Raw genomic sequence first — 27,321 nt, forward strand, 5'->3', positions numbered from 1 at the left:
CCAGCTGTTATTTACCAATTTTATATATAGGGGTAGGGCTATACACTACTCCTAGAGTGATATTATATATATGAATGAAAAAAATGAAGAGCCCGCTGCTCTGAGCCCCACTTAAAACCTCCTGTTTCTTCCACCAAATATTGATTTCTGAACTCTTCCCGAGTTCAGACATTTTATTATTGTTGTTTCTAAATGAATATCACATTGTTTTCTTTACATTATTTGAGGTCTGAAAGCACTGCAACTTTTTTTGTTATTTTGATCATTTCTCATTTTCTGTAAATAAATAAATACTAAATTTTTGCTTGGAATTCCGGAGACATGTCAGTAGTTCATAGAATAAAAGAATAATGTTCATTTTTCTCAAACATATAACTATAAAAAGACAAATCAGAGAAACTGCTAACTTTAAGTAGTCTCTTAATTTTTTTCCAGAGCTGTATAAATAAATAAATAAATAAATAAATAAATAAATAAATAAATAAATAAATAAATATCTGCTATTAATATCTGCAAATGTTTACTTATCAGAGCAATACAGATGTGTTAAAAAATGTCTGACATTAGCCAACACCGATTTTAAAGCTCATTTAATGTGTTATTTACTATCAAAGCCATAAAAGTTTGGAAGACAGGTTTATTTTAAAACTGAAAAAGTGGTTGGCTGAATAATTGCTTCCTGTGGTTAAAGCACAAGAAAAGCAGTTTAAATAAAGAACTTACAAAAGATGCACTTTACTCAAATCTAAAAAATGATGCACAGGGAGAACATGCGAGCTTCATGCAGAAAGGCTCCAGTTCAGGATTCAAACGGCTTGACCTGAACGTCCAACCAGAACCGCTGCTCTCTAAACCCAACAGCTGATGGTTTCTGCTGATGCAGGAGGATTAACTGTCTTCCACTCTAACAAACTTCCAGGGTAAAACCGTGCTGCACACTCGCTAGAACTGTCACTACCCGCTTAGAAAACGTTAGTGAATTATTGAGCTGCTTTGACAAAACTGACCTTTGAGAGACCAGAGAGAACCAGAATCCACTATCATGACAGCTGGGGGACGCCTCCCACCGGTGGTCAAAATGTCAAGAGACAAAGCGTCCAGCGCTGCAGATTTCTGCCCCGGCTGTGTCTGCAGTGTCCTTGTTTGGCTTGTTCACCCAGCAGGACTGCGGACAGCGCAACCAAAGCTGCTGTTTCTCACCGCGCCGTCAAACAGGCATTAATTATTCTCTTCAGTCTGTATCCGTGCTGTGCCCTTCATCACAGGATGAACATGAGCAGAGGAGGAGGAGGACGAGGAGGAAGGCAGTTTGGAGTAATAATGTCGTAAAATGAAGAGAAAAGCAACATGAGGGTGTATCTGTGGCAGGAGCAACGAAGGTTTAAGACAGTCAGATTTGATTTTTGTTGGAAATTGTTAAAAAAATACAAGTTATACACCGTTTAGGCATAAGATTATGACTATCTGCTTAAATTCTTTAACATAATGTACTAGTTCCACTTGCAGATTATTTCACTTATACAATATTTCCCATGTTTTTATGTGGAAATATCTGCCAATATAACTAGTACTTTTTAAATACTACATTAAAGAAATATTGATGTTAGAATAAGCTCCTTTAATTTGCAGAAAAGTTACTTGTAACTTAGTTTTGTCTTATTTTAAGTCTTCAGAGATATTTGCACTAGAAAATAGACAAAAATACCTGGTATGATTTTGTGTTTTTGCAGGGAGCGCTATGCTAGGTCATAGTTGACTAAAACTGATGAAATTACAACAACTTTTGTTATGGATTTACAATTGTGTGTCTTTCTTCTGTCTCTTTTATCTGCTCACATGCACCCTGCTGCACCCTCACATTACCATAACATATCAGACTGGTGACAGTCACAGTAAACAAAAACTGATGAAGCAGGCCAACACCCTGAAGAGATGCTGCAGAATGAGGAGGAGATATAAGCAGAACTTTCTCTACAATCTTTGCTTCACTTGGTGTGACCCTTGAGGTGAGCTGAGTGAAGCCCAGCGCTGGACGCTGGATGTCACTCTGCATCTGTTCCATGTATGACTTGTAACATTTGATCATTTTTGGCATTAAAGCCTGTTTTATACTTAAGCAAATCTCATTATTTCTCAAAGTTATGAGTCTGAGGGGTTTTGGTCAGGTCCAGGAACTGCTAAACGGACCTGAGGGCTGCAGGGAAAATGAGTGCATTAAAACATTTTAATTGAGGAAACATTTTTGTTAACTGAAATAACTAAAAATGGTAATTAATAGGGAAAACTAACTAACTGGAATAACGTAGTGCATTTATAAAACTAAAATATACTGAAATGACAGATATAATGTCCTTAGATTTCATGCTTATGAATCCATTTATTAGCATTTCGAATTGAGGTGAAATAGATTTTTTTCCCCACACAAGAAGTTTACATCAACTGTCAGCAAATGACCACACTCCATATTCCTCCTAGCGGCACTGAAGCTAGTCCATGAACTTGTGACACAAAGCTTTTCAGCAATAATTGAATACATTTTTGAAAATGTTATCTTCTGTTGAGTTTTCATAACCCAGTCAATGTAAACATAAACCCAATTAAATACTTTTGGAATTCTTCACCTAAAATTACCCAAACTATGAAAAAACTAAAACTAATCAAAACTATAACTAAATATTTAACCAATAATCACTAATAAAAACTAGCAAACATGTTCTAAAGACTAAGACTAGTGAATTAGACAAACAAAAAGTCACAACTAAATAAAACGAAACTATCATGAAAACCCCAAAACCATTCTAACCCTGGTGCTATGATGGAGAGAGATGATCAGTGTTATTGTGTCTGTCAGCGGTCATAATGTTATGCCTGATCACTGTACTATACTAGGAACCTCTGAGTGTCACGCTGTGCTTGTTGTAGGCCACTTCTTAGAGACCGTTCTTGTGTTATGACAACAGAAGAGGATTCTCCTTGACTCCTGTCAGAGAGCGAGGCCGGGGTTCTGCCCGGGGCCCCGCTCCACTCGGCAGGGGTCAGTGGGGGCCACCTGGCACAGAATGGAGGAAATGCTGCGGGCTCAGCAGCAGCACCTGCAGCCGGTCCTGCCTGGTTCTCCTTCGCCTAAACACAGCGGAACGGAGCCAGCTCGGGTCTGCAAACGGACCCCGGCTGGTTGGGAGCGAGCAGGAAAACGTTTCTATTTACGGCTGCCCTGGAAACTGGCAACAGCTGCTCCAACTGTGGGATATGATTTATGACCAATGGATGGTATTAATGAAACAGAATAAACACATTTCCACAGCCTCCCTGTCTGGATCGTCTCTAGAGCAGATAGAGCCGGTGTTCATCCGATTCTTTTGAAACGACCCTTTGAAAGGGTTAATTCAGTCTCATTTGTATGTCTCATTTAGTGACTTACAAACCGACGTAGCTCTTATTCTATTTAATTTATAAATATATTTATTTAATCCAGGAAAAAAGTAGGAGAAAGGAGCTGGAATTTTAGATTTTATGAAAATACATTTTTTTCTGTACTGCGGTTATTTACGTGATGAGTCAACTTTTTTTGTTAATTTCACTCACAAAAACAATTAAAACAAAACTGCTATGAATGGCTTGTTCTTAGAAAAACAAAATTTCAAAACCTGATCTTTTGACCGGCTCCTTGATGTGAACAGGTCCTTCATAAGTCCCACCACTAGGTGGAGCAGAGTGTGGGAGGCTGACGATATCGTTCTCCCTCTCCTCTCCCCAGACCCCCAACAGGAGAGCGCCTCAAACAGCCGTCATTAAGAGTCAGAGTGGATCCTCCGTCTTTCATCCCCGCCCTGAATGTCAGCTTGCTGCTTTCAGACTAGCAGCCAGAAAACACAGAGGAGGGGAAGAAGTCAAATTTGGCTGTTAAGGATCTATGTTTTTAAGATGCTCCCCATATTTTTGTGCACAGCATGTGCTTTCTGGTTGAGATTACAGGCTTCAAGCTGTCAAAGCTGGAACAATCCGTCCTGCCGCTCTGCTTAAGTGTAGCGCCGCTGGAGGAAGCAGCAAAGCCGAGCTTAGATCACAGAAACACAGACCTCCTCATCTTTATCTGCTCCAAATTTTCTCTCCCGCCCCCTGTTTGCAGCTCTTCCCAGATGATGCCCAGGGTACGGGGGGTCTGTGGCTTCCAGCTCCTGCCAGTCAAAACAAGGCGAGGTGGAGTCAGCCATGACACCATTGTGTCAGGATGGCTCAGTGTCAGAAACAGCAGCAGCGGGGTGAAGAGTTCACATGTGGACAATGGAAAAGAAAACTCCTCCAAGGTGGAGACGTCCAGAACTCCTGATAACAGAGTCAGCCGCAGGACCAAGACTTTAACAGGACTGAAGTACAATGTCCTTGATGACTTTGGAGTGAAAATAACTCTCCATGACGGCTCCTAAAGGAAAAGTTCCAATCTGGCTCTGCCTCAGGTGAAGGAACAGGTGAAATAACAGAATCCTGATCAATCAAAGCACATCTCATATAATCCCTTGCAAGTCTAACTAGGGGTGCACCGATTCATCAGCCTGGCGATTTCCTTAATTTTGGGAGCCGAGTGATTGGCTGATGCTTCCATGTGAAGTCGATCTTATTTACCTCAGCGACTGCCCTATTTTCCTCTGCTGTGAGAGGTTTGTCTGACAGACCGGCCCACCAGGTCATGTCTGCACCTTTGCAGTTAATAGTTACTCCAACTCGGCTACTTTTTTGCTATATTTAGCTACATTTCAGACCAAAAAAAATTGGTATCAACCAAAATCAGAATCGACAGGTCAGGCTTTTGAAAGATCAGTAATCAGGGAACGGTTGATAAACTGCAATCGGTGCAGCCCTATATGAAACCAATCTCATCTTCCTCTACAAAGAATCAGCCACTGTCCTTTAGCTCTGCAGAGAGAGAGCTGACTGGCTTAATCCCCCGACCCACGTCTACATGAGCGCGGTCAATGATCGCCAACCACAGACTTAGTGACTTTTCAAACAAAAACAATCAGAATCAGCAAGTCAAGCTTTGTAAAGATTGGTAATCTTTATACTGATCAACTGTAAGACAAACTTGTATATTAATACTGAGAGCTGAAGATCAATACCAACTCCAGAGTGACTTCATCAGACTCTTAAAAGTCAGGGAGCAAAAACAAGATTTGAAATCAGTTACTGATGCAGCTTGTCTGATATCTAACGGTCTTCAGCCAGAGACATCCTGAGGTCCCAGTAGAACTGACCGCTACAGGAGATCCTTCCTGCCCACGGCCATCAACATCTACGACTCTTTGAAGTAACCTGTGTAATATGAGCTGTAATAACATTTAATTTTCCTCCTGGGTTTTTGAATTGAACTGAATGCAGAGGCTAGCTGTTCCACAGAGTTGAGCTCTGGATTTACAGAGTACCATAAGTATGGTTAAAAGTATCTGATCTGAGCTGACAGTACGAGTCAGAACTGGGTGGAGTAGTTCAGAGAGCAAGACAGCCTCTCTGAACTCTCTTACCCTTAATAAGGTGGAGTTATTAAAAACAAATTAGGAAATGTTAAATTTAACCTTAATATCAACTGGAAGCCAGTAAAGTGTGGCGTGTTGAGCTCCTGTTTGCTTGTATCTGTTAAAACCAGATGGCAGCATTTTGAACCAAAAAAAGAAAAGAAAAGATCTAAGACTGTAGCTTTGTGGTACACCCCGGTTTTCTTGGAATCAGACAAAAATCTCTGATTAGAGAAAAGATTTCATCCATTGGAACAGCACAGAGTTTATGTTCCAGACAGTTTAAGTGGTTATGAGATGGACTAATTTTCTATTAATGCTGCTCTTCATCACCACACAGTGTTGGAATCAAATGGAATTAGTCCTTAATGCCGCAATATTGAACTGATGTTGATGCATTAAAAATAATGAGTAATAAATATGTTAACAAGGTCAATCAATTTCTCTCTTTTTAGTTTTTTGTGCCTGTTGTAAAACATTTTGGTCAATCTTGTTGTTTTCAAGATGATCTATGAATAAACTTGATTAAAATTTTGGCATGAATAAAATGTTTATATTACAAGGGATTATAAGAAAAATCACCTGGCAGTGGCAATTAATTCAATTAGTAACTAATTTTCCTCTCAATTAAAAAATTAGGTAAAAAAAACAATAACTCTACAATAGTAACACCAACTACTCTATAATATATTACTACAGCTTGGAATAAAAGTGCTATGAATATGACAGCAGATACTCAGGTTATTTTAAAAGATAACGAAAGTATTTAAAACTCTAACAGACTCGGGCTAATTTTGAGTTTTCTGTTCTTATTCAAGTTTAATTTGAAAGAAACAAGAAAACCCATGAAGAATTAGACATTGCTTAGAAGTATATCAGCAATGTGATCAGAAATAGAACTGGAGTCTGAAAAGAGGAAGAAAATTAAGATAATTATTTGCTTTATAGGTTTTAAAATGGTTCTGAAGAGACTAATTCACTTAATCAATAAACATATTTTTTAATGCCATTGTCCTTCAGGTTGTTCTCATCTTCAGTTGAGGTTTTCCTCTGTGTGCTCCATGTGGTTCTCTGTTATTAAAGCTAAAAGTGTGAAATGTGAGGGGGAAGCTCTCCAGGCCTTCATTAAATGGCCTAAACCAAGTCAGCCGGAGAGCCAGAAATGGCCCGAGCTGCTTGATGTGAGCCCTGCAGACGTGTGCTGACAGCTGACCTTCTGTTCTTCTGTTAATAATGCAGCTGTGTCCAAGACTTGACCTGGCAGCCCCCGCACTCCTGCGTCCCCCTGGGCGCCCGATGAATCAACACCAACACTAATGGCTTCCTCCTCCCTCTTCATTGCAACAAAAATACAGACAATTATCATTTTATTACAGTTAATTGCTTTTGAAAGTTTGCCTGAGACACAACAAGAGACTAAGCTCTAACCACACTTTGAGGTCTGCTGGAAGACTTCATTCTTCATTGTCAACTAGGGATGTATCAGCACTAACATCTCCCGATATTAGTGGTTATTTAATATATCGCCATTAGTCCAGTATATTAACATTCGATGTGTATTTCCATCTTGGTGCCATTTGTTTGTGGACAGGACAGGAGGAGGTTGGTTATTATGTGACAGAGAGATGCAGCAAAGGATTGTGGGAAGTTTAACAGAAGCAGAGAAGCAGTAGTGAAGTCTGCCATGTGGCTAAGCCTGTCACCAGAAATTCTGCTGGACGATAAAATTGTCCCAGTAATTATTGTGATAAACGATAATGTTGCTTTGAAAAAATTTCAAGCAATGCATTGATAATGGCATCATAAAGCATCATAATGCTTTATTTGCCCTGTCAAATACCAATGAACTTTAATTTAGTAAACAACACTTAACACTGGAACTGGAGGATATTCTAAATATCCCAAAAGAAAAAATGAAAACCAGAAATAAAATTGATTATTGATGTCTCTGTAAACAAAACTACCATTCAAAAATATGAATAATCAGAATGGACATTTCTGAGCTCATTTTAATTTATTATGCAATTCATTTGTTAATTCATTTATTGCTTATTGTGACAGAGTTAAGCGAGGCTATTTATTTGAAGGTGTGGTATTGAAATATAGATCATATCTCTTATCAGCAATAACAATAACATTAATATTTGACATCGATATTGGGCCTAATTTTCATATCGGTGCATCCCTACTGTCACCAGGACAGCTCAGAGAAAATGATGGAAACAACATAATATCTGAACACACCATTCATTTATGTTTTAGCAAAAAGAATGGAAATATTTTATTTTAAAAAATTATAAGTCTAATCCCCGTCACAACAGTGAGTCTGATTTTTATAAGATGCCTGTTGACAAAGAACATGAAGGAGTTGGTGAAAATGCCAGACTGAAGGCTACAAACGGTCGTCTCTGGGACAAAACGGTCAGGATGGTTTCTGAAATCCCCTCAGAGGGAAAAGGAGACATTTTCAGTTTCATATTTATATGCACCAAACAGGAGAGGGCAAACGGAGAGGTTGAACATCTGCTGATATGACTTGCTAAGACAGATGACTGTTGGACTAACATTTGAAAATGCCAAAACATGATTTCAGTTCAAGGCTGTTCATTTTCTGGAAGTCTGGATGGACAAAACGAAGATTTTAATCACCTCTGGAAGTGAAATCAGAATCATGCATGGCACATGCATGGTAAACCAACTGCAATGCAGAGATGTTCACTTCAGGTTTCAGACTCCAGGTTAAAGGTCAAGTCTCTAGAGCTAGAGTCTGAATCAAAGTCAAACTCCGGGCCAAGTCCGAGTTGCAGCCTCAAGGCAGCATGTCTGCTGCCATGATCCAGACACAGCATGTAAGTAGGGACTGAAGGCAAATGTTACTTTAGTAACTGATTAATTGAATAATTTCATTAAAAATTGGCACATCCTGCAAATTTTTTATTGACCTTAAGCATTTTTTCCAGGAAAAAATGCAAAGGGACAGTGGCTGATTTTCAAACCTTTGCAGAGGAAGATAAGATCAGTTTACATGCAAGTATCAGACTGTGGCCAGAATGAAGAAAATGATGGCCAATTTATGGGTTCATTACTATGAGTTATACTTTTATTACTCTTTATTACAGAGCATCAAAAACATAATATTCTGTTAAAAAAATCATTTAAAAATGTATATGAATAAATTTAATGGGTGATTATTCTATATTTTCACTTTGGTCCACGAGTCACACTTAAAATAATCAGATGTTACTAGATTATGTTAAAAACCTTGTTCTTGCAAATATACCAGCAGAAATATGTATTCCATAATTATAACAGAATAACAGGGAGACATCACACATAAACAGAACGCTTTTTTCCTTCATTTTCACTATTAAAACACAAAAAATGTTTACTAGCCACTTTTGCTTTATTAGCCACCAATTTTATGTCCCAAGCTGTAACCTCTCCAGAAGAAAACAAATGAAAGCAGATTATAGACGTTCAGAGGCTGTTTAATGTGCAGCCCGGTGTGGAAAAAGCCAGAGGGAGGAAAATCTCCAACAGACTAACAACACCGTTCATTAAAACTAAATTCTGACAGCAGACTGTACTGGAACGTATCACTGAGTGAATGGAGAGAGAGAGAGAGAGAGACGAGTGACAGCACCGCGCCTGCTGATCAACATCACAAGTGTTGCTTTTCAATTCACTTTAGTGAAAAACAAAGGGGAAGCCGCCTGTCACGAACACATCCTCTGATTACGGAGAGTCTCCTGAGGCTGCTGCCACGTTGAAAGCGCGCTGCAGGAAACAGAGCAAATAAAGAGCCGCTGCAGTTTCCCCGACATTCAGGGCAGAGAAACCACAGCGGGAGCTTTCAGGGTCGCAGGTTCTGTTTCATCAGTCAGTAGACAGACAGTGATGGATGGAACCAGGAGGATGGTTCACACCAGCCTCCTCTGGCTCTCCACACTGTTGACTGTGAGTCAGAACTTTGTATAACTACACCTGCTCACATCAATGGTTAGGTCTTACCACAGATTCTCATTTAGATTTTGCTTCGGACTTTGACTGGGCCATATTAACACATGGCTATGCAGTGATTCAAACTGTTCCTTTATAGCTCTGGCTGCATACAAACTAAACCTCAGCTCCAGTTCTGTCTTTTGTGGCCTCCAACAGATTATCTTCCTGGATTTTCCTCCTTGAATGATCCAGTCATCCTATCTGCTGAAGAAAACCATCCCCACACCATGATACTGCCACCCCCATGTCTGATGGTGTGGATGGTGTTCTCAGTTTCTTCCACAAAAACGGTTTTGCAAAAAAATGTATCTTAGTTTCCTCTGACCAGAACACCTCCTTCCACATATTTACTGTGTGATGATTAATCGATTAGTCTGATGATTAGTCAATTATTTTGATGATTAGTCGATTATTCTGACAATCAATTAATCATTTAAGTCTTCAAATGAGAAAATACTCTTTTTTTAGCTTAAAATTAGATAATACAGCATTCCTTTAGTGAACGTTTGATCACTTGTAGCATAGGACGCATCATGTGAAAAGCTCAGCCCATTCTGTAGCGTCAGTACAGTTTAGGGTTGTGTGGGGATCTTTTATATTTTAACAACCCAATAATAATTGGATAGCAACTCAGATTATTTTGCAGAGTTTGAAACAGGTGAAGCTAAATCTGTCTCAAGTAGTTCAGGGTGGAACAGATTTACAGACAAAAATCTAACTTTTGTCTGTAAATTTTGATCTCAAATATAAAGTGGATGTATTTTATTGTACCGTTTTGTCTTAGTTACTGCTGAGTGTTTTGTTCTTTCAGCAAGTGGCCTGTTTTAAAGTCTATACTCCCAGACCCTCCTCATTTAGTGATGATTAATTGAACACTAAATTAGTTGACAGTTCAATAATCGTTTCATCACGATTAATGCAAATAATTGTTTCAGCCCCACAGCAAACATAACTTCTTATAGTTTTCCTTACATGTCTTTCTGCTGAGTTCCTTGTGTTGGTCTATTAAATAAAATACAAAGTTAATAGAAAGCTTTTCGAAGGCATGAAAATGCCAATAATAATTTAGTTTGTGTGTGGGGGACTCATCTATAATAGTGCTGATGTTTGATGAAAAAAAAAAAAGATGACAGAGAAGAAAGGGGGTTATAATTCAGTTAGTGGGTGATGCGTCTTCCTGTGTGCAAATGCAAAAAAAAAAAAAAGAAGGTGCAACCCTGTGATCTACAAGCTGACAGCCGTGTCAGCATCATCACGGCCTGCAGGATGTGGTTAGGAGCTTCAGATGCTAAGTTTCCATTCAGCTCAGAGAGCCTGGCTGCTGAACCAAACCGGGTTTCAGCGGTCCTCATCATGAAGGGTCCTACGCAAAAACCAGATTCAGCTTCACCTGCTTCAAATTATGTAAAATTTAAAAAAAAACTCATATTAAGCTTCTGCTTCTGAATAATCAGAAGCAGAAGCTTCTTTATGAACAGACTGAGGAGGCCTCTGGTCCGGCCAGGGTTCAGGTCCATTTCAGGCCATTTACTTAAATTATGATTCACAATTCAAAACAAATAATATGTCAGAGTATTCTAACATATTGTTGTTTATTTTGTATATTTAAAATATCTTCCAGTTTCAGTGTTCTTTACAAAATTAAAGTTTACTAGACTCTGACAGTGTGAACTTGCATTATTATGCCATTGTCATTATATTACTTCAAAATGATGTCAAAGCAACAGTGTCATTGTTTATTGTAATGATTACTTGGTCAATTTATCGTCCAGCAGGACGTGTCATCATGACAGGCCGACTCAGTCGTCACGTTGCTCTGTACAGCAACGGCCAACTAAAAGCTCGGTGCCACTGAAGCCTTGATGTCTGCAGTCGCAGGTTGAACACCTGAGAGAAAGCAGAAGCAGAGGTCAAAGTGCCGGTTTAAAGAGCAGGAATCAGGGCTAGCTGTGACTGACGGCATGCGAGACGCTCATCACTGACCTAATGCACTGATCTGTCTCTCCGAGCCCGTTGCTAGGTTACCACGTTCCCGAGCACACAGCTATAAGAGCGCTTTGTGTGCCCAAACAGCCAGACCCGAGCTGGCAGAGCGGGGGTGGGGGTGCGATGCAGCGGGTGGGCTGATTTAAGGGCCCATAGAGAATCAAATACAAAAAAGTGGAATATAAATGACATGTTGGAGCCGGAGGGCGCAGCCTGACCATGACGCTGAGAATCAGGAAAGATGCAACTACTTGTCCCAGAGAGCAGACTGACCTGCAGCTCCAGGAAATACTCTGATCCAGTAGAGTATTATAGACATGGCATTTTTACAGGGACGCTCCAACACCCAGCATGAACAAGCTGGGAAAACCCCAAAAGTACATCAGCTCTGGACAAAAGAAAATAATGATTTCCGTTATTCTTTTAGTTATTCTTTAATTACTTCATAAGGTAACACTTTATTTAAAGGTGTGTGCACAATACTGACAAGACAGTGTCATAAACATGACATAACAGCTGTTATGAACATAAAGGAGTCTTTTTCAATGTTTATGGCTATTGTCATTATGTGTCATTTGGAAAATAATGACACTTTTAACAGGGCCGGCCCAAAGCATAAGCAAATTAAGCACCCAGGGCGCCGATCTCCCAAAATTCAGGAAATCTGCATGAACAAATGTATCATATATGATACATGCATATAGGATATAATGTAAACTGTCAGAGATGTTCAGACAGTGCTGAACAGTGAGCAGGTGTGTGAATGATCTAATCATCTGAGTGTTGATTATAGCAATGCCCCAAAACCAAATACCCCACCGAGAGAAAGCATGAGGCGACAGTGGAGAGAAACAACTTCCCTTTAACACCCTCATATGGCTGGGACTGCAGAGGACAGAAGAGGTTCAGAGGTGTTTGAAGTAGCCACCCTCTCATTTCTTCTGTTGTTGCCATGGTGACTGCTTGTAGGTGGAGCCTCTGTAAAGATGGCGGCGGTCACTGTATTGTGGTGGGATGCTTGGCCAGGCCTGAACATGGCTGCATGTTCGCAGTTCCATAGAGTGTGAGGATGATCAACAGGTGTGTGTTGAACATACATCCAAAGTGAAACAGAATTGCTCATGTGGTTTACTTTCCAACTGCTCTGAACCGACAAGGAATCAAGACAAATGTAGCAGAAGCTTGTCAACAAAAAGCCCAGAAAAGAAAATCCTGATTTCTCTGTTGGGCTGACATCAGACACCAGAGAAGAAATATGTCAGCATCAGAAAAAGATCCACAGCTGTGCCGATTCAGGATTTGATATCAACGATTTCAGGTTTCAGAAATACGTGATTTATGATAGGTAAATTATAAAGTCCAGGAAAGTCATAAACTGTACTTTTCTGGAGGACCGGCCGTACGTCAAACCACGCTTATATTCAACTACTTAAGGAGTTTGTCATTATTGCAGTTTCCCACATATTAAATAGCAAAAAACAAACTACGGTAACCTGAAAGTGAACACTTTTGTGATTATAACAGGAGTTAGAGCTGACCTCCATCCAGAGAAAGCATTAGGTGAGGTAAGGCAACATAACATTTTCTATGCAACTTTTTCCACAACTCTTGGTCAGATTAAAACACGTCTGGAAACAAATGTATTTATTTTTTTCCTCCCATTGTCTTCAGAAAACCTAAACGTCTTCCATGTTGGCAGCGGCTGTAAACACTTAAGTTTAGCTTTACAAGGACTGGGAAAAGGGAATCAGCTCCAGTCAGTAATGAAAGCTTGAGGAAGAAAGAGCTCAAATAACATGGCAACATCTTTACTGCCTGGCGGCAGCATGAGGCGGTGAGAGCTCTCTGGTCTGTATATGAACATGCAGACTTTTTATGGACTGTTTACAATAAAATCAAGCTCATTTGAAGGAACTATAATTTTCCGAATCTGTTATTATATTTATAACAACGTACTGTGATGACCTGTCACTTCATTTGTTTATATGCTTAGGTAAGTTTTGTTTCTGTTGAAGAGCAGAATTTAGACCCATAAACTCCCAAAATAGAATCAAACCAGAGGCTAAACTCCCTCATGTGTCCTGAAAACAGCCTCCAGTGAGCAGAAAACTTACTAAAACTGTGCTCTCAGTTTCCGTCAGCGCCCCCACTGGGATGACGCGTTGCACCTTTGGCATGGTTTCACAGATTGTTTGCTTCCTGTGCTCAGGTGGGGTGACACGAAGGATCCTCAGACTGTATCACTACGGCTATATTTATATATCTATAAAAAGCAGAGCCTCTAATTATAGCAGTTGTGGGCCTGAGAGATGGGGCCGTATCTAATTTGTCTCCTGCTGTTTACTCTTTTGTTTTCACCAAGGCTACAGAAGCAGCAGGGCGGGCGGGTGGTCACCTTTAAAGTTAGTCAATAAATTACTGTGAACTGGAGCGGCATGACGACAGCCAGTCAGCTTCCAGGACTACATGCTGAATGACATTTATTGGATTCTATCACAAAACCCAATAAAAAGCTTTATTTCCGAATAAAAACAAAGGCAAAATGCATATGTCTTTTTTTTTTTTTTACTTATGATTTTTATTTTCTTCGTAAAAAAAACAAAACAAAACAAAAAAAAACATATACAGCTCTGGAAAAAAATTAGAGATCACTTAAGATGATCAGTTTCTCTGATTTGACTTTTTACACTTATATGTCTGAGTAAAATGAATATTATTCTTTTATTTCTATGAACTACTGACAACATGTCTCCAAAATTCCAAGCAAAATTTAGTTTTATTTATTTGCAGAAAATGTGAAATGGTCAAAATAACAAAAAAGCTGCAGTGCATTCAGATCTCAAATAATGCAAAGAAACAAGTTGATATTCATTTAGAAACAACAATACTAATGTCTGAACTCAGGAAGAATTCAGAAACAATATTTGGTAGAAGAACCAGGAGGTTTTAAGTGCAGCGGGCTCTTCATTATTTTTCAGAGCTGTATGTATATAAAAAGGAAAAATAGAACAGAGTGATATCCGATCTTATTACAATCTAAAGTTTGTGTATTAAAACTGATAGGATAGAAACAAAAGAAGCTGAAAAGAAAATGAAATTTCTAGATCAAACTTACTACGAAGGTGAACCAAAAGCTACCAAATCCTTAGGAAATTTAATTGATAGAATTTGTCGTTTTTCCAATCAGTAAAGACAATTTAATAAGAACAAGCAGCTGCATGAAAAGTTGCAGGAAGAGTTACATTGATAGAAAAATAAGTTTGTGGTAATCGGATCAAGTTGCCTTCCTCCTGTAAGCGTCACATAAATACTGCGTATGTGGCTGAGTGCAAAACACAAATCACTACTACAGTTTTTGCAAGAATTTAAGGGCATTATTTCAAGTGTTTTGAAGTTGAAAAAATGGAATCACCTAACAGGGCTGCAACTAATGTTTATTTTAGTTATTTGATCATTCTGATAATTATTTGGTTTAAAATGCTGCAGCTTTTTTATTTAACCACCCAAGTCTTTTTTGTGTAATATTAAAACTACATTAAAAAACTACAAATAAATAATTCAGTTTCTTTTATATATAATAAAAGGAACATTTTATGACCTAAAATGCAGAAACACAGAATATTCACAGAGTTTCTCAGCCAAATTCAGTGCAGTCGACTTATTATGCACTTCTGCTTCCAAAGTTCACACTTTGATCACTAGACAGGCTTCAAAACACGTTGGAAGCAGCTTCATATGAAGCATATGTATAAAGCAACATTGAAGAATTCCCCCCTGGCTGCCAGAACAACACAGCCATGAAGCTAACGAGGGACGTATGATGTTATCGGCATAGTATCGGCATCGGCAGATATTAGCTGTAAAATTTAATATGGGACATCAGCCATTCCATCAAAAATAACTCACAGACATAAATGGTGTTTTTATATGACAAACCAGTGACAATGATGCCTGAAGCACAGAACGTCAAATTTGTGTTGTCATTGTCTTAGAGAAAGCAGATGTCATTAATAAATTTGACATTGAACATAATGCAAGTTGAAAGTGTTACATCATTTTCAGCCTGCTTTTTAGAGTTTAAATTTGGTAGCAGGCTAAACTGACAAAGATAATGCAGTATTTTAATTCCACAGTAGGTGGGGACAGGAAAGAAATATTGGTGTTGGCATCTGTTATCGATGCCAACACCAATAATCTAACATCGTGAGTCCCTATAGCTAACTAGCTTCACTAGTGCATGGGGTTCAAAGTTTAACAGTATGAGTGAGCAAATGAAAATAAGCCTAATAGATCTTGGAACTGTTAGATGTTCAGGGAACATCAGGGGAGGAAGAAGCGTTTCTGTGTTCTCTGGCTGAAGAGCGGCAGTCGTGTGCGGGGCAAAGACAACCCGTGGTGGACTGGACGACCCAGCTGAGAGTCAGACGTGGTTTCTGCGCTGTGGTCAAGTTCATCTCTTTGTTTACCAAATTGAGTCAACAACCTGGAAGCTCAGAAGTTTGCAGTTTTATTTACAGGCCACAGCAGTGAAACGGCACAAGTTTCTGATTTCCTTTTTGAAAAAAATGTTGAAAACTATAGCTTTGCAGCAGAAAATGGTTGTGCTGTTTGTTTTTTGCCTCATTTCTGGCTCACTCCTAGGATTCAGTTTCTCTATTTTTTTCTGCTTCTGCAGCATTCTTAAAATAAACAAGGAAGCCATTGTGTTATTTGTCCCCTCCATTCCAAGTCTTGTCGCCATCGCTCTTTGGAAGCAGCATGCACACAGAAATGTGAGCCTTTTCTTTTCTACACTTGTATGGAAATGTTACAACCAAGCCAAACATGTTTGTTTTTATCTCCAAGTGATAAATTGTGGTCTGAAATCCCTCCTGAGTGGATGAACTGTACATCATCTGTAATTAAAGTTTGGTGAGAAATAGCTTGTGGGGCTGCATAGACCGAAATGATCCGAGTCAAGTCTGGGCCTGAATCTCAGGGGTGACCAAGATGGAGTCCCCCCCCCCATACAGGCTACATACTGCGGCGACCTAAATCAGCATTAAATCCTGCTGGGACGTTCATTAAGCTGCTGCTGTAGCCCCTGGGGACCGTAGGCGGCATATGGCTGCAGCCCCACCCCAATTAGAATTAAAGCCACAGTACCACTAAACCTCCAACATGTGGGAGGCTGATGGAGGCTGTGGCTGATTACCGACAGGCCGAAATGCTCTCGTGTTGGTGCTTAACTGTGGTGAACCACTCTGTAGCCCTGTGTGGTGTAACTGGTAAATGAACCTTAATGACAAAGCAGAGAGTGAACAGAGACAGTTTGGACCAAAGCGTCTGCTGCATTCAGGAAGCTGAACCTCAGTCACAACATCTGCTCAGATGACCTTACTGTGACCCTGAAATTTTAAGAGTTCTCCTTCAGTCAGGAGGCCTTTCCCTCCTTAAGGAAAGTTGGTTTTAAAATTGTGATGAAATAAATAACTGAAGAAAAAATGAACCCATAAGAATCATCAGAGGAAGCAGCAGAGAAGGGATCAAATGCACTGACTGAACTGATCATGTGACCTTCTCTACAGCAGCAGAGGTCAGTGTGAAAAGTGTCAGGGATGAAACTAACAATTATTTTAATAATTGATTACTCTGATGATTTAAAAACATTCTTTCTGCTGATTCTTCATGTAACCACTTAAGATTTTTTTTATACAATATGTCTATGAAATCTCAGCTGTCTGCAGACAGTTTGTGCAGACGGTTTGAACACACACAGTATGCCTGAGTATGTGAGAGTTGTAAAGGTGATCCAATGTAGTCCAGGTTTCCCACAAACTGAAGTGACCCTTTTGTTTACTGGACATTAGAAACGACAAACTTTGTTGTCATTAGCGACTGATGGTTTGCTAGTGTTGGTATTTCCATCCTGCTCATCATAAAACATTTGAATCTCATCAGTCAGCATCTGTCTCTTCTCTAAAAATAGACAAGATCAATGATAAAAATCAAACCCATCATCTCATCAGAAACACCTCAAATGAACCCAAAAGCACAGTAGTGGAGAGGTGATGATGAGGACCAGGAGCTTCTCTGTATTCTGAAGCAGATGTCCACAACGTTATCGATGTGAAAGATCAGAAACTCTAAGCAGCAGCAAACCAACAACAGAACAGCTGAAGAATCTCAGAGGGAGTCGCCACCCAAACGGCGGCGTGTTCCCTGCTGATCTCAGAAGTTAGCATGGAAGATAACGGCAGTGACGCAAAGAGAACACGGAGCGCCTCCACTTTACAAGGAAGCGTCTGCCATCTCCTGCCTGTGTTAAAGGGAGGGCGGGTTGAGAGGGTAACACAGGAAGAGGTTAGGGAGCTGCACCATCTGCACAGTCACACACCAACATGAGCCTCACACCGCCACTTACAGCCTGGATGCTACCCAGAAACACAGGCGGAGCTCTGCAGCAGCCGGCTGTTTGTGAGCTGTAGCTGAACTCTAAACACTCTCAGTCCAACAGCAGTTAAATCAGCACCAGCAGATGACACACTCCACAAACATCCAACCTCAGCTGGCTGAGTGCTTTGCTTTCTGCAGGACAACCTTCCTGCGTTTCGGGCGACGCTGGGGATTCAAAGACACACCGCTGACCTGGGTGTGTTTCCCTCCTGACAGAGTCGGGAGTAAAAACTGGATCAAATCCTTCTCTGTGGATGTGCAGGTTGAACTCAGGTGGAACCTTTCCTCTGTTGTGTTGGACAGAAACATAAAGGCTGTTGCTCCAAACAAATCTGCTGCAACTGAGTGAGGATCATAGGCTGCCTCGTTTCACATGGCTGTTTGTGTCGGCGTACAGCTGGACAGATGAGCGAGTTTCATCCTCAGGAACCTGAAGGTGTCAGGAAGCTGCACCAGCCCTGTGGAGCGCCACAAAGCTCCCCCTGATATCTCGCCTGATTCCTTTTCATTTTTCCATGATGTCACAAAAGGTGTGGCCTTAAAATACATCCAGCAGTGGGCCTTCACTGGCCTCAGCAGCTGGAAATGAGCCCACAGGCTGATGACATCATCGCCTGGCCTTTCCAGAGGCAGTGCTGTCCAAACCTTTAGCAGCTTGTTAAAAGAACACTAAAACGCAAAAATAATTTGATCGCGTTTTCACTTGCGCAACAATAAAATAAACACAATATTGTAATGAAAGCTCATTATTAATAGAAAGTAGAGAATAAATTATTGCAAGTTCCCCCCAAAAAAGGGCTTGCCTTAATAAAACAAAGGCGGACAGTTTCCTAATTTCTTGGATACAGTCTGGTAATGTTTAGTCTATTCCCCAACTTGCTGTTTTTGCTATTTGCACCATTTTTTATTTAGATTCTATTTATGGTGGTGGCAGAATTATTTTTCCTTCCTTCCTGCTCCTGTTTCTGGTTTGTCCAGCTTTCATATTAAAAGCCTTCCCACTTCACAGATATCAGACATAACTGCACAATAAATTTTACAAACATACTTTTCAAAACAGGTGAAAATGACTGAGCTCGTTCCGTCTCTCCTTCGATAGCCGTAGTTAGCAAAGACAGAAATAATCTTTGTGACTTTGTTCCACCCAGAGCCAGCATGCAGTGACAGCCATATAATGAGTCTGGAGGAACAGGAAGGTGTCAGCAGACAGATCAGTTCAGTTCATGTTGGGGGAGAGAGACGGCAGCACATGAAAAAGCCATACTCTGTGACTGTATAATGTTGCTTAACAAGGTTCATTAGTGTTGCTCTTTCTGCATCTCGGTACCATGAGGCAAACTGGGTTACAACAATAGCGACACACGGGCCTGGAGCTGCTAACATCCAGCTAATGCTGAGCCAGTGTGTGTTGGTAGAATCACCAGGCCTGGGATGAAACCAGGATAATTACCTGCTGATTTTCTCCTGCGCGCAGCGGAAACTCTCAGAGACACCGAGAAGCGTCTGAGTCGTACAAGATGATTGGAATCTGTGACTCATTTGATGCTTCTCACCAGCTTTGCTACAATGCAGCCCACGCACGCACGCACGCACGCACGCACGCACACACACACACACACACGTGGGCCCGGGTTCCCACAGAAGGGCTGCATTTGATGTGCTAACGCTGCAAAGCCCCGCTAGGCTTCTTCTGTCACACGTCTTTCCTTTCGCTGTGGCACGGCGGAGGCCGGCGCTCTGAAAAAGGTTGAATCACACCCAGAATGGTGACTGGCCCACACTGTACCACCGCTCACAGACATGCACGCGCACACACATACACACACACAGGAAATACACCGCATCATAAATACACCTTCTGAGAGTGGAAGACGGAGCTGGAACCCCTCCATCAAGTTACTCACACTCAGTTCCAATTCCTATCACCACGATGAATTCTCCCAAGAATTATTGCAATAAATTCCATTGCTTTGCTTGGTCTCAAAGCAAATGTTAGTTGCTTTGAGACCATGCTCAGTAATAGTAAATTAATTAATGATAACTATATTATTATCATTAACTAAAAAATTGTCTGGGATTTTTCGACTGTTTTGGGGTCATGTTGATGAGCTGAAACCAAAAATCACATTAGTTCTGCTCAATCAGGTCAACTTTCTGAACTATGGAGCAACATGAGCATCAAAATGCATGACTTGTTCTCACATCTGGAGAATCTGATCAATGATGAGCAGGAGGAGAGATTCCATCAGGACAGAAAAGAGATGGAGAATTTTGCACAATGAAGACGAAATGTTCAATTTGAATGTACTTACACGTATTAGTGTTTATTATTCAATTTACAGAAATCCAAGTTTGTAACATTTAATTAATACATTCTGTTAGAATTTTTTTTTTCTCCTAAAACCTTTTTTGGATGAGAAATATTAACGGAAATGAACTGATGATGTCACAAAAATCTAATCCATTTAGTCAGAAGATCAGATTTCAGAAGTCAAATTAGAATAAAAACCTGATTGAGAAAAATGTATCATTTTTGAATTCAGTGGTGAAAAATAATCCTAATTCAGTTGAAAAAACAAAGACAGCTTCCAAAAATATATTTTTGTAGCCCAGTGTTATTGGTCTGTGTTCTCTTAAAGACCAATACATTTTTGTAGAGGGCAGTTAACCAGAAGAGATTTTAAATATCCAAAATAAAACATAACAACCAAAAACAAGACAAAAAAATGGAAAAAAAATCCCTTCTTACAACCAAAATCATAAATAAAATGGATAATGATTTCTGTTTTGCATTAATAAATTATTCTTATTTTTTAGGATACGGCACCAGAACTGGCTACAGCCCAGGGAGCCACCACCTTCTAGATCCGGCCCTGTTTAGACCTGACATTTACGGAGCAGAGCAGAGCAGAGCAGAGTCAGGATTGCAGCCTGGTGTTCTACGTTGTGATTAGTATGGGTGGGAATTATCGTACCGTTTAGAAATTTCTTGAGAATTTTGATGCATCATTGTCAATAAGGTTTAAAACCTTCCGAAACTATCTGTGCTGTTAGTTTGACTACTTTCTCCACCTTTTGATAAATGGGAGTAGCAATGAATATCTATATCTCTGAATATATGATGAAATGGAGTTATTGTGTGCAGCTTAGTGATACAAATCATACTTTATGTGACTAGTGTCCTAAAGAAAAGGAATGGAGTGTTTTTTAGGAGCAGTATTTGTGTGGTTATGATTGCTGCCATGCAGGAAGAAAGATAGTTCTTATCATCACTTTTACCGTCATCGCAACAGTACCATAAAATCCTATGATAAAGCTTTAAGTCCATATCGCCCGTTCCTGGTTATCAGTGTCGAATTACAGTAGCTCAATAGAATTCAAATAATGTCCAGATCAGAGGGAGCTTGTAATGTCCACACAGATTTCCAATAATTAAAGTCTGCACTTTGTGTTCCAAGGGAGCATTAACCACAATCACAGAGCATTCGCTCTGAGAACACACTACCCTGTTCCCTCAAAGAGATTTGGATCATTTTCCTCTCTGCTTCCGTTTATTCCTCAGACTGGCTTTTATCTGGTGAGGAAGTCAGGCTGGACGGGAGCTAAGGATGAGATCCAGACAACCTGCGGTAGAGGAGGGATGGAGCGCGTTGCTCTCTGCTGACCTCACATCAGGTCTCCGGACAAGCGGGACAGGTTGACCTTACTGACCTTTTCCAAAGGCAGCAGGAAAACATGGAGCTCCAGGTCACAAAGAAATACAGCCTGAGCTTTTAGCTGCTTGCATCTGCTGACCTGTGAGTGGAACCCCGTGAAAGCCTCTTCAGTAAGAGGAACTAACCTTTTGTGAAGCACAGCCTCCTCAAACACACTAATGTCCAACAGGTACGGAGGGAGCAGCAAGCCAACAATCTCTGACCTACATCCCTTTAAAAAAATAACAGACTCTCTCCAGAAGGAGCGGCGTGACCGTCTGCTGCTGCTCGCCGTATCAGTCACACTTCCACACAGACATGGCAACAAACATGTCTGGCTCTCTGGATGGTGTGCGTATATGTGTGTGTGTTAAGAGTCATCATACCTCTGGTTTATGCGCCGTATCAGGATCTTTATTTCGTCCACATTGCTTTGTGCACCGCCAAAAAAAAAAACACACAGGCCCTGTGGAGCAGAGGAGATCAATTATTCATCACTGCATTCAATAAAATATGAAAAATCATCTGCTTGTGCCAGTAGCAGCCACTCGTCGCTTCTTTGTGAAAACGGAACGTGCTAGTTTCTTTTTGCCCCAGAATGCTTTGGGAAGGCCGGGGCCAGTCGGAGCCGCTGCTCCAGCCTTGTATCGGTGGATTACAGCGTTTCCAGGTTACACAGGAGAAGAAAGACATGGAAGCTCAGTGAAGGCAGATTAGAGCAGCTGGGATGAATAATCCCATCCACAGGGGAGAATAAAAAAAAATCCCAGCAACATGGAAACATGTCAGCACCAATGAGGCTGCCGGGTTTCATCTGGTAAACAACAGGTAGCAGCAGAGCATGCACCGGTTGCCAGCATGTTAAAACCTCGTCCAATATACGAAAAGATCAGTGCAACATGGTGCGCACCACGACAGCAGTTTATTCATCACTGAAGAGGAGACGGAGAAGAGAGCATTTCGAAAAACAATATTAAAGTTTATGCTTTTTTTCACTAACGTCCTACCTGGAGGTAGTGCCCGTTTCCCTGTGTGAGCCAATGATGAATGTATTTTGAAGGACATGTTTTTTACAGACTTCATAATCTGTTTTATTTGTTTTTGGTGTATTTATTTTGGATATTTAAAATGTGCAAATATCTTTTCACTTGAAGTAAAAGAAACTTACAAGTAACATTTCAGCAAAATAAAACCTTGTTTTAAGACAATAATTATGTAATATAAAAAGTAGTTCCACTGGCAGATCATTTCACTTATATCATCAGAAAAATGTTTTGATCAATATTGAAGAATTATGGACTTAAAACCTCCTATATGTTTTTGCAGTGTGGTTGGTTTGCCCAGCGCCTCTATCCTGGCCTCATCCGTAAAAAGAGACATTGGGTCAAAAGTCTCGTGGTTCATTCAGGTACAACGTTGCAACCTTCTGTCGTGCTGCTACGTAGTTCTACGTGGTCAGAGGAGTTTTAATTTTTCCGACATTAGTTTGATCCGACTCCTGACAATCAGGGAAATTTACTGGGACAGACTTCTGGGAGGAAGTTCAGTGTTTTGCACAATCCTTTGAGTGATAAAGAAACTGAAACTACACTTAGGGATGCAGCTCTGACGCATTTTGAGCTTCAAAAATGTAGTGAAAGTGACTTAAGTATCCCACTGTGTTCTGGAAAGAGTTTCAATCAGAATGAGAATCAAATGTTTATTATGTAATCTGTATTCCAGTGTAACTTGTACACACATTATTCTCCAAAAAGCTTAAGCTTTGAGTTAATTTTTGAGTCTATTCCGGTCCAGCAGGATCCCTGACTGCTTTCACAAACTCCCTGGAACAAAACGGCAGAAAAAAAAGGAAATTTATGATGTGCACACATGGCAACTTTTGTTCAGAAGATAAAGTTTTCAGCCGCTGCCAGCTGACAGGGCACAGTGGACATATTGTATGGCAGGAGGGCCAGGGTCAACTGCACAGCCTGCCACCCAGCTGACCTTTATTTACAAAAGATGCGTTGTCACTGCTGCCAAAAATGCTCAAAGTCATTAGCCACCGATTTGACTTTAAAGCTCAGCGTTGCTAATCTAATTTAATCTGCCTCTGTAGATTCACAGTTAGCCGGAGCAGAGCATTAATGGAGGCGAGATTATGAGCAGGCTTTGCTGTAAAGCAGCAGCAGACACCTGCACAGCACAGCACAGCTCATGAAAGAGTCTTTCACATGAGTTCTTCCTGTTTCTGGCTGAATGATGCAGAAGCATACAAGAAAGGCCAGAGGAACTCACTCACACTCAGGACATGAGAGAGAGAGAAAACACAGAAATAATGAGGACAACAGGATGAGGTGGTGTGAATTTGGTTTGACAAGTTTCCTCTGCAGACTGTGGTGAAGCGTTCTCACATATAGGAACGGCATCAGACATGTGGACTGCAGAGTGACAAACGCCACAGCAGAGTCGTCTGAAAGCTTTCCAGACTTTACAAAATAAAATATGAAAGGTGTAGCATACATCAACCTGACAATGCCTTCCTATGCAATTCCACTCGATTCTCATCTCCCTTCAGTTTGCCATCTGGGCTTTCTTCCATTGACATGGATTTCTATTATAGATTTACATTTTTACAAGGCCAATCAGCAAACAGGAAAAGTTGTGATCGATGACGCTGCTTTTTTAGAATTGTACTCTGCTTGTAGTTTTAGCAACAGCAGCAATGAAATTGACCAAAGCCGTTAAGTCCATGTTGGTCAAGCTTATAAATATTGAATTAACAGTAACAACCGCTTCGTTCAGCTCTGCACTTTTCACAGTGGAGAATGATTGTTGATGTCTCAGGCCATTTCTCACCACAATGAGCTGTTTTTACCAAGCTATGCGTACATTTGTAGTCAGTCTAAGGGCTCAAAACATGAAAGGCAACATCAGTTCCTCTCTTGCTTGATGAGGCGACAATTTCCTGCCCTCTTCAAGAGAAGCTACCGGCAAAACCAGTGCATATAAAATTTGGAGCTGGTACACAGGGGCTAGTGATGCAACACAAGAAAGTTGAAAAGGATGTCACTGCTGTCACCATCATGTCCCATATGTTTGGCAGAACCCACCACCGTTCCCCGACTGTTGAGCCCACAGCACGTTCGCTTCCAGTACCTCTGCATGGTGAAATACACCTGAGTATGTAGGGGCCTTTAGAGATCATTGATGAGCAAATAGCATCATAAAAACCAAGGAAGGCAGCAGGCGGGTCAGAATGGAAGATGTCGAGAAGCTTAAAGTCAAAATCCAAAGCTCTGACCGTCTCCCAGGGTTCTGTCCAATCCATCATCTGGACATGGAGAGAGGAAGGAGCAACTGGAGACCTACCACAGCAAGGACCTCCACCTCAACTGAAGCACTGAGCGTGGAAAACACTAGCCTGTATGTAAAACTCTTAGTGGTGGGAAAACTATCGCCACTAAGATAGTGAACACTTCACCCCCAATCCTGAACACTTCACCCCCCTGATAAAGCATGGTAGGGGCAGCTTCAGGCTGTGGGGCGGCTTTTCTTTAGCAGGGATATTGGTCTGAACTAGAAACAGGTGAGTCCTGGAAGAAAATCTGTGAGGCAGGAAAATATTTGAGACTGCAAAGGAGGTTCACAATCCAGTGGGAAGCATTTTAAAATGGCCTAGTTAAAGTCCACACCCAAATCCAATTAGAGGGCCTGAATAAAAATATAGAAAAGCCTCATAAAAACAACAATAAAAAAAGATAATCATCATCCATTTCCTCTCACTTCACAATCATACACTGAAGTTGAACATTAGGATACTGTTCTTATTCAGAGGCTTTTAGCTTCAGTGATTGAAGTCTTCATTAGCATTAGAAAAGCTTCGCTGTTATTTGTCTGCTTCACGCCTGACACCGTGTCGGTCCGGACAGACATGGTGAGAGGCCACTGCGCCGACTCCTTTCAGAAGCAGACCCCTCTGGTTAAACATAAAGGCAGAGCAGCTGCGGGTTTATAGTTCTTCAGCCTCAGAGCCGTCACAAGGCAGTCCACACCACAACAAGCCGTCTCATTCTGCCCTGCTGCAGATCCAGTCAGATGTGTGGGCTGCTCAAGTGGCTGAACACAGCAGGACTCAGAGAAAAGAGCCCAGACTCTAGGTGTTGAGGGGCCAACAGGTTCCAACCATTTTCATTTTATAAAGTCACCAAGTAGTACAAGAATTTCAATGACGTTTAGATACATTTGATATATGAAAGGTGGATTACCTGGTCTTTTCTGTGTTAAAAAAAATTACGTTTATCAAAAACATTTTTTTTTCCTGGCAAAACATTGAGTCAGCAAGGCAAACTTTATTGGAGTGGGGGTTTCTAGCAAACAGAAAGAATAAAATGACTTAGTCACTGTTTTTTTTTTTTATCCCGACCTTAAACCAGATTGGACATCTGGTGTTCAGAACTGTGTGGTAGATGATGGTTTGCTACAACCTCGGTTTGTTTAACCATTCCAAAACCAGCGTTTGAGAAGTAGCCCAAAGCTTTTCAGATGGAGCCAATGTTCCAGAGAAACGAATCAGTCATCTGAATTCCTGGAGGCAGAATTAACGGGGAAACATTTCAGTCACAAGATGAGCTGCAACTTCTGCATTTCTGTAATCTGACGGAAAAGTGAGTCACTAATAACTGAATAAGCTCTTTGTAAAACACTTGCTTATCAAGCACTGGTGCAACATTTCTTTATAATATGTGAGCAACACTGAATCTCTTTTATGTGTAAACAATAACCTAAAACTTTAATATGACAGTTCATCATTCAGCCAACTCTGTAGCCAGTCTGTCAGACAACAGCAGCAGAGAGACCCATATGAAAATTTGAGATCGCCATTTGATATTAATAGTGCTGCTCTGGCTGATAAAATGTATTTAGCAATATTACATATTTATTTCAGTTCCTCCAGGATGTTACAATGTTTTTTGGGACTTTTGCGGCCTAAAATGACTCATTCTGTGGCACATTTTTCATAAAGTGAATTTTGTACATTTTTAAGCTTTATTTTTGTCACAACATGGTCCAACAAAAATATTAAAGTGTGACATTTTCTAGCACCTTATTGAAATAGCAGCATTAATAAAAGGAAGAATTCCATATTAGTCATTAAGGTTAATATGAACTGTATTCCTGGAAATTCCTGTATTCCTGGATTTGTAAGCAAATCCTACCGAACAGTTTTATTTATCAGATAATTACAAACGTGCTGATTTGCATCCCTTTAGAAGAGCTCTAATCCTCTGTCCCACTGGACATCTTGTGGGTCCAGACTCCAGGTTTATATTGAGAATTTAATGCAGAAAAACAGTTGACGAATTAGTCAAACAACAGAAAAATCACACTAAGAAAGTAGATTCTGAGATGGTTTGACTACTGAAAAAACCACATGTGTTCAGGCACAGCTGCCTCCCGTCTCTTTTCACTTTCTGTGTTTCCCCGTCTCATTTCCTCTCAGGTCCTTCAGTGAACCAATGCAGGAAATGATGAAACTCACAGAAAATCTAGAAGTCACCATCATCTTTTCGACCTACAAAAATTAAACACTAGCTGTTCTCTTGTGAGGGTTCTGGCTGATTCTGAGGTTTCCCTGCTAGGAAATGAACCCCAGTCTGCAGGCTGATCAGTTAAACATCAAGGTTAGTCTCTGAAGAACAAGTCGGGCCACT

The 27,321-nt window shown here is 40.5% G+C and overlaps 1 protein-coding gene across 4 annotated transcripts in view; it reads right to left on the reverse strand.

Annotated features, from left to right (window-relative positions):
• Positions 1–27,321, reverse strand: part of fynb (FYN proto-oncogene, Src family tyrosine kinase b) — a 74,038-nt gene that overhangs the window by 33,478 nt on the left and 13,239 nt on the right. For 3 of the 4 annotated variants that reach the window (XM_008398532.3, XM_008398535.3, XM_008398533.3), the window contains exon 2: positions 22,015–22,094. The exons of the other annotated variant lie outside the window; for it this stretch is intronic. The gene's annotated coding sequence lies outside the window, so the exon portion shown is untranslated. The remainder of the gene's footprint in view (positions 1–22,014; positions 22,095–27,321) is intronic. 4 annotated transcript variants of the gene reach the window in all.

This window comes from Poecilia reticulata, chromosome 21 (assembly GCF_904066995.2).
Source record: "Poecilia reticulata chromosome 21, P_reticulata-male-v2, whole genome shotgun sequence".
In the NCBI taxonomy this organism is placed as follows: Eukaryota; Metazoa; Chordata; class Actinopteri; order Cyprinodontiformes; family Poeciliidae; genus Poecilia; species Poecilia reticulata.